Source organism: Ranitomeya variabilis, chromosome 6 (assembly GCF_051348905.1).
Source record: "Ranitomeya variabilis isolate aRanVar5 chromosome 6, aRanVar5.hap1, whole genome shotgun sequence".
Classification (NCBI taxonomy): Eukaryota; Metazoa; Chordata; class Amphibia; order Anura; family Dendrobatidae; genus Ranitomeya; species Ranitomeya variabilis.
Window position 1 is genome coordinate 340176056 of NC_135237.1, and position 8372 is coordinate 340184427.

The 8372-nt window shown below is 41.9% G+C and overlaps 1 protein-coding gene across 1 annotated transcript in view; it reads right to left on the bottom strand.

The window, feature by feature from the left end:
* The window catches only part of LOC143783277 (uncharacterized), a 292496-nt gene extending 284675 nt beyond the window's left edge, over positions 1-7821 (bottom strand). Inside the window, exon 1 of the mRNA XM_077271688.1 lies at positions 7678-7821. The gene's annotated coding sequence lies outside the window, so the exon portion shown is untranslated. The remainder of the gene's footprint in view (positions 1-7677) is intronic.
* Positions 7822-8372: the final 551 nt, after the last annotated feature.

The following is an 8372-nucleotide window of genomic DNA, read 5'->3' on the forward strand; positions in this document are numbered from 1 at the left end:
GATGTTTCCCCCCTTATCTGCCGGCTTTATTACTACATCAGACATATTTTGTAAGGCATTTAGGCGGTTACGTTCCTCCCTAGTTAGATTGTCATACCGCCCATAATGCGGAATTTTCAGAAGATCTTTTGTGACTAACTGTACAAATATATCAATGTTAGCACAGGAAGAAAGTGGTGGCAACTTTTTAGAATGAGGACGAATAGAGGGAGGTATCTTACCTCCTTCTGGAAGATTATGCTCGATGGATAGATCCTCCAAGGCTCTTAACGCAGCCTGTTCTTCCGCTGTTGGGAATAATTGGTGCAAATTGTCATCATAAAAAGGGCGTTTGAAAAGCAATGATCTAGCGAAAATCTCCTTTTTGCGCTTATTTTTACCACATATTATGTGTTTTTATTCTTCTTTTGTGATATATTGCATGTAAATACATCTATATGGGGTGGTGTATGCACTATATGTACTTTTTAAAAAAATATGTGCATATTATATTGGGCCCAGGTGATATCTTGCCGACCCTAGAGCATTTCTTTTTAACCCTTTCTTTTGTATTTTCATTGTTGTTGCTATAATTCTTGCACCATGTAATTTTGAATAAATTTTATATTTTCCTTATATATGTTTATTATTATGGGCGGTATGACAATCTAACTAGGGAGGAACGTAACCACCTGAATGCCTTAAAAAATATGTCTGATGTAGTAATAAAGTCGGCAGATAAGGGGGGAAACATCGTGATTTGGCCTAAGATCATGTATGAAAAAAAGGCATTTCGCCAACTCAATGATAACATTTGTTATAAGAAATTGACGTGCAACCCCTTATCTGCCTTCTGTTCTAAGCTAGATGTCATCATTAAAAAGGCTACTACTAGAGAGATTATCACAAAAGATCTAGCATCGGCATTGGCAGTTCACGAACCCACCATCTCAACCCTGTATCTCCTTCCTAAACTGCATAAAAACATCAATACCCCCCAGGACGTCCCATCATATCCGGTAAGGGTAATTATCTTGAAAATGTTGGTCGATGGATAGATTCAGTCCTACAGCCGTTAGTTTGCAATTTGCCATCATATCTAAGGGACACTGGTGAGTTCCTTTGGAAGATTGATGGACTGTCCATTGAATCTGACTCTCAATTTGTGACAATCGATGTTGAATCGTTATCCGAAGGTATGAAGAGCTTTATAGTGGAACTCCTAGAGTTTGCTTTGTAGCACAATTTTTTTATTTTTAAGGGGTCCTTTTTCCTACAGCTCCAAGGAACAGCCATGGGAGCGGCCTTTGCGCCATCCTATGCCAATCTGTTCTTGGGGCTGTGGGAAAGGGACCTCTTCCTGTCAGACCAGCAGACGTCGATGGACCGTGTCCTATTATGGACGCGGTACATCAATGATATTTTCCTGGTCTGGCAGGGTCCTTCTTATGAACTGGATATGTTCCTGACTGATCTGAATAGCAATGATCTTAATATTCATCTTACACATTCCTCCAATTTGGATTCTGTTGAATTTTTGGATGTGGTTGTTAAAAGAGGCCCCAACGGAGAAATACACTCAGACATCTATAGGAAGCCTACCTCCACGAACTTATTGCTGCATGCCTCCTCCTCTCATCCACAGCATATGATCAAATCAGTCCCCATCGGACAATTTTTGCGCCTCCGCCGGATCTGCTCTTCTGATGCGGATTTTGAAAGACAGGCGGAAGATTTGAAAAATCGGTTTCTTGAGCGGGGATATAGTCGCCGTACTTTGAAGAGGGCCTATAATAGGGCTAATTATTCTTCCTGTAATAACCTACTATATAAATACACCAATAATAGTAGGCATTCAGACAATCAGAATAGATTTATCACTAACTTTAACTGTCACTCTCCAACAATACGATCGGCCCTCTCTAGATCTTGGCATGTATGGCAGGCTGACTCGACCCTGGCCAAATTTCTACCTGACAGACCACCAATAACATTTAGGAGATCTAAAAATCTACGTGATCTCCTCACTAAAAGCCACTATGAGGATGTACCTAGGGTTACATTTTTGAACCAGTGTAATCGTAGGAGTGGATGCGTTCCGTGTGGCCATTGTGTTGCTTCCTGTAATACCGATAGAAGTGATACATTCTCAAATTCAAATGGATCCAAAATTTATAAAATCAAGAAATTTATTACATGCTCAACGAGATATGTAATCTACTATGCGGTATGCCCCCTGTGGCCTTATTTATGTAGGACTTACATCATGCCTACTTAAAGTAAGAGTACGTGAACGCGTGCTTGGTATACAGGCCGCAGTTGGCCACATGGACGCCTCCACTCTTAAAACGATACCCCGACATTTTTGGGAATTCCATCAATGTAACAGTGATCTCCTGAGAGTGAGGGGTATCGATTCCCTCGATATCAATATTAGAGGTGGCAATTTGTCGCAACGCCTGGCACAATCTGAAGCCAGGTGGATTTGGACGTTACAAACAGTCCATCCCCTAGGACTCAATGAAAATCTCCCCTTTTCTTCATTTCTATGATGTATATCTTCCAATATCTGGATATACCTTGTGGCCATCTATTTGTTGTGGTAAAAATATACATTGTTCGTTTTATTATTCTTTTAATTCTTATGTATATTCTCTTACTTTTTAGGTATTGATGTGTTGTGTACTATTTGCCCGTTTTTTTGCATAACCCCGACTCATTCTGGTTGAACTTTGACTGCCATTCACCATGGAAGTTTATTTTATCAAGCAAAGCATGGTGTACATTTTTATCTATATTATTTTTCAGTTAATTGTCTATGTATAAAATATTGCTTTGTATTTACCTGTATGTATATTTGTAACGAGTGTGTAAAATATAGTATCTGGGCCCATTTTATCTATTACAATTATTTACTCCGTCCCCCTATTAAGTTATATTGTTGGTATTAATTTTGTACCTATATTGTTGATGGGGTAACCATCTCGGAGATTTGATTGTGTTTTTACGAGTGGTGCTCTGTTATGCACTTCCATTGTAGTATAGTTAGACCAGGCTTTACTCTCACTTTGTTTGCCGTGACTTTTTTTGCATTATTTACCCCCCCCCCCCCCCGCAGCCAGCACGCATGCGCGCCGCGTCCCTGCTTCGCCTGCCGGTTTCCTGTATCTATATGTGTCTCTGGGCATCGGGTCATGTGGGGATTATGTGTTTCCTGATGCCCGGGGTCACATGACGCAGGTGCCGGACGGCGTCGCGGTTGCCACGGTGACGCATGCGTCACTTCCGGTTCGCAACAAGGTCACTTCCGGTACGCATTGGGATAAAAAAACCAGCATTCTGAGACTCTAACATGCCCCCTGACGAAGGTGCCAACCAAAATGCGCTTTGGGGCGGTCGGGCAGATCCTCTGGGCCACTACTACCATTCCAACCACAGGTAATAAGTGTACTTTCTATCGCATATCATACTTGTCTTTTGCAGCGCAGCTACTATTAAGTTGGTGGTAGGACTATTAAGTCCATACTCTGTGTACCTCCTTGTTGCGCTTATTTTTACCACATATTATGTGTTTTTATTCTTCTTTTGTGATATATTGCATGTAAATACATCTAAATGGGGTGGTGTATGCACTATATGTACTTTTGAAAAAATATGTGCATATTATATTGGGCCCAGGTGGTATCTTGCCGACCCTAGAGCGTTTCTTTTTAACCCTTTCTTTTGTATTTTCATTGTTGTTGCTATAATTCTTGCACCATGTAATTTTGAATAAAATTTATATTTTCCTTATATATATTGGACGGCTTTTTATCATGAGGTGTTTAGTGTTATGATCCTAGTGGCAAGGATCGCAGGTCGGACTAGCTAAGTAACTGAACAGACTACTAGCTCTGGGGAAGTGGTAACTAGATTGACCGCAACCTGATCCTATCCGCAAACAACTATTGGCAGCCATGGAACGTTACCTAAAAATCCTAGACGTCTCGTCACGGCCTGAGAAACTGACTATTCCTGGAGGGAAAGTAAGTCCTCACTTGCCTCAGTGGAAGACCCCAAAGATATAGAATAGCCCCCCACAAATATTAACGGTGCGTTAAGGGGAAAGCACAAATGCAGAGATGAAATCAGATTTAGCAAATGAGGCCCGCTAATACTAGATAGCAGAAAATAGGAAGGAAACTGTGCGGTCAATAAAAAACCCTATTCAAAATATCCACACAGAGATTGCTCGAGCCCCCGCACCAACTAACGGTGCGGGGGAAGCAACTCCGTACCCCAGAGCTTACCAGCAAAAAGAAATCACATGTTCGCAAGCTGGACTAGACTCATCATACACAGAAATCATATTGCAGGCAGATGAGCAAAAAATATTCAAACAGAACTTAGCTTATCCTGAAGAGGCAGAAAACAAGATAATCAGGAGAAATCAGAATAGCACTGAATACATTGACAGCCGGGCAACAAGTGGAAGTGAAGCAGAGCTAAATAGGAGCCTCCCTGGTGAATAACGAGGCAGCTGATCCAGCAGACTCGCAGGATAATAAACCAAACCACCAGGGGGAGCCAAAAAACCAAAGTCACACAATACCATCTGTGACCACAAGAGGGAGCCTGAAAATGGAGTTCACAACAGTACCCCCCCCTTGAGGAGGGGTCACCGAACCCTCATCAAAACCCCCAGGGCGATCAGGGTGAGCCACATGGAAGGCACGAACCAAATCGGCCGCATGAACATCAGAGGCGACAACCCAGGAATTATCCTCCTCACCATAGCCTTTCCACTTAACCAAATACTGAAGCCTCCGTCTAGAAATACGAGAATCCAAGATCTTCTCCACCACGTATTCCAATTCTCCCTCAACCAGCACAGGGGCAGGAGGCTCAACCGAAGGAACCACAGGCACCACATACCTCCGCAACAACGACCGATGGAACACATTATGAATAGCAAACGATGCCGGGAGGTCCATACGAAATGACACAGGGTTAATGACTTCCAAAATCTTATAAGGACCGATAAACCGAGGCTTAAACTTAGGTGAGGAGACCTTCATAGGAACAAAGCGAGAAGACAACCACACCAAATCCCCAACGCGAAGTCGGGGACCCACACAGCGACGGCGGTTGGCAAAGCGCTGAGCCTTCTCTTGTGACAGCTTCAAATTGTCCACCACATGATTCCAAATCTGATGCAACCTATCCACCACAACATCCACTCCAGGACAGTCAGAAGACTCCACCTGACCCGAGGAAAAACGAGGATGAAACCCTGAATTACAAAAAAAAGGCGAAACCAAAGTAGTAGAACTAGCCCGATTATTAAGGGCAAACTCGGCCAATGGCAAAAAAGTCACCCAGTCGTCCTGATCAGCAGATACAAAACATCTTAAATAGGTTTCCAAAGTCTGATTAGTGCGCTCGGTTTGGCCATTCGTCTGAGGATGGAAGGCCGACGAAAAAGACAAATTAATGCCCATCTTAGCACAAAAGGTCCGCCAAAACCTAGACACAAACTGGGATCCTCTGTCGGAAACAATATTTTCAGGGATCCCGTGCAAACGAACCACATTTTGAAAAAACAGAGGAACGAACTCGGAGGAGGAAGGCAACTTAGGCAAGGGCACCAAATGGACCATTTTAGAAAAACGATCACACACCACCCAAATGACCGACATTCTCTGAGAGACAGGGAGATCTGAAATAAAATCCATGGAAATGTGCGTCCAAGGCCTCTTCGGGACAGGCAAAGGCAACAACAAGCCACTGGCACGAGAACAGCAAGGCTTAGCCCGAGCACAAATTCCACAAGACTGCACAAAGGAACGCACATCCCGCGACAGGGAAGGCCACCAGAAGGACCTAGCCACCAAATCTCTGGTACCAAAAATCCCAGGATGGCCTGCCAACACCGAAGAATGAACCTCAGAAATAACTCTGCTGGTCCATCTATCCGGGACAAACAGTCTCTCCGGTGGACAACGGTCAGGTCTATCCGCCTGAAACTCCTGCAGCACTCGTCGCAAATCTGGGGAGATGGCAGACAAAATCACCCCTTCTCTGAGGATACCAGCTGGCTCTGAATCACCAGGAGAGTCAGGCACAAAACTCCTAGAAAGAGCATCAGCCTTCACATTCTTCGAACCAGGCAGGTATGAGACCACGAAATCAAAACGAGAGAAAAACAACGACCAACGAGCCTGTCTAGGATTCAGCCGCTTGAATACATTGACAGCCGGCAACAAGTGGAAGTGAAGCAGAGCTAAATAGGAGCCTCCCTGGTGAATAACGAGGCAGCTGATCCAGCAGACCCGCAGGATAATAAACCAAACCACCAGGGGGAGCCAAAAAACCAAAGTCACACAATACCATCTGTGACCACAAGAGGGAGCCTGAAAACGGAGTTCACAACAGTTTAGCCTCTGTTTCTATATAGCACAAATAAGGCAGAACTGTCCCATGCTTCATCAGAACCTGAAACACAATCCTAGCATAAAGAGGCCTGGGCATTTCAGCACTTGTGGCAGTGGCAACAAGATGTGTCAAGGACTGGACTGGGATGATGCACAGTGGAGAGGCCAGAGAGAGCATAAATACTTTTATTTTTCAAACTTGGATGGCTTTTTGTGGTTCAGAAACATAAAAATTCATACAAAATTATGAAAGAAATCCACATTTTGATAAAGAAATAAACTCAGATTTTTTAAATGTTCCAGTAGAATTCAATTCCACTCAATTAAATTTGCTGATCTCTACCAATGACCAAGCATGAAAAGTCAAATTCCTTTAAAATATGTCTTTAATTAGGTTTATTGCTTTTTGGAAAAAAAAAAAGAAAAACAACAACTGGATTTGTCCCTTAAAATTGATGTTTCTGGGAAAGTTCTGCTGCGACAGTGTTTCGGGAAGAGCGATGATGACACAATGTGTGTTTGTTATGGGGTAGATGCTGAGTGAGATTTATTATCAATGAGTTTATGCAGGGCACATGGTACATTGCACACGCCTAGCACATGCAGGTGTATCCACAGAAACTTAAAACAAGGATATATTTAGAAAAACTGCTGAAACCACCATAAATAAAACCTCAAACTATTACACTCAACCTCTAAAGAAACTTTATGCCCCATAGATTTTTTGATGGACATTTTATGATTATATTTGCAAAATAGCTGAAGAAGCACTTGAAATATGTCAAGTAGATGCAAATACACAACAGCAACTAATTTAAACTCCCCTAAATGTACATTAAAGTAACACGTCAGCCGTGTGGTATTTCGATATACAAAAGGTATTTGATAATAATTCATAATAGTACAGCAATACAACTGTGTATGTGGCTTTTTTCTAATGAGACGTGAATAATGTCAAAAACAATTATAATCTGCATTCTAAGGATATATACATGTAATGGTCTAAAAAGGTAAACAGACGCACAGGCTAATGAACATTTAATTGGTATAGTCATTAGAGGTGAATGGATCGATCAACAGAGAATCAGCTTAGAGTCAATTTTTCTGAAATTCAAAAGTCACCACATATTTGAACACTTTGCAATTTGATTCACAAGGATTGCAAAAAAAAAAAGTGCAATGTCGTAACCGCACTTGCTTTCACTTAAAGAAACACTCCTCCCATCAAAATTTTTATCCTCTTAATATATTGCAATTATCATATTATATAGCACTGTGTACTTACAATTGCTCATTTTGCCTTTCTACTCAGTTAATTCCTCTGTTGTCTACTCTATGTACAGTGAAAACAGGAAGTCTGCATGCATCATCCCTTTCTTCAACTCCTAACTCAGCTGCTCCGCTCCTCCTCCTTGCCAGGGACTTTTTACAGTGATGACTCATGCAGGGATAACCGACCTCCTGGTTCTACATAGAGCTTAGAAGGATTCAGCTAGTCTGTTTGAATCACTGGTGATGTCATAGACCTAATGGAAAAGAGAAGAATTAGCTGGGTAGAACAACAAAATAAGCAATTGTAAGTACACAGGGATATATAATATGATAAGTGTAACATATTAAGAGCAAAAACATTTTGATGGGAGTGTTTCTTTAATAGCCTACAGTTATAGAATTACATGGTGTAGAACATCCTATCAGGTGAATTATTAGACCAGGATATCCAGGAACCATTTTATGATGATTTTAGAAGTTAGTAATCGGGTTATGGACACAATCCATAAAACATTTGCTGTTTGTCTCTTTCTCAGCAATTGGACTCCAATACACTAAAAGTAATAGTGGTCTGTGTCAGTTGATGTGTAGGTCTCTCGCTCCCTCTTTATTCATCTCTCTATGTCTCTCACACTTCCTCTCTCTCCTCTCTATTTTTCTCTCTCCCGCCCTCCATCCGTTCTTTGTGTACACATACCCTAAAGCGAA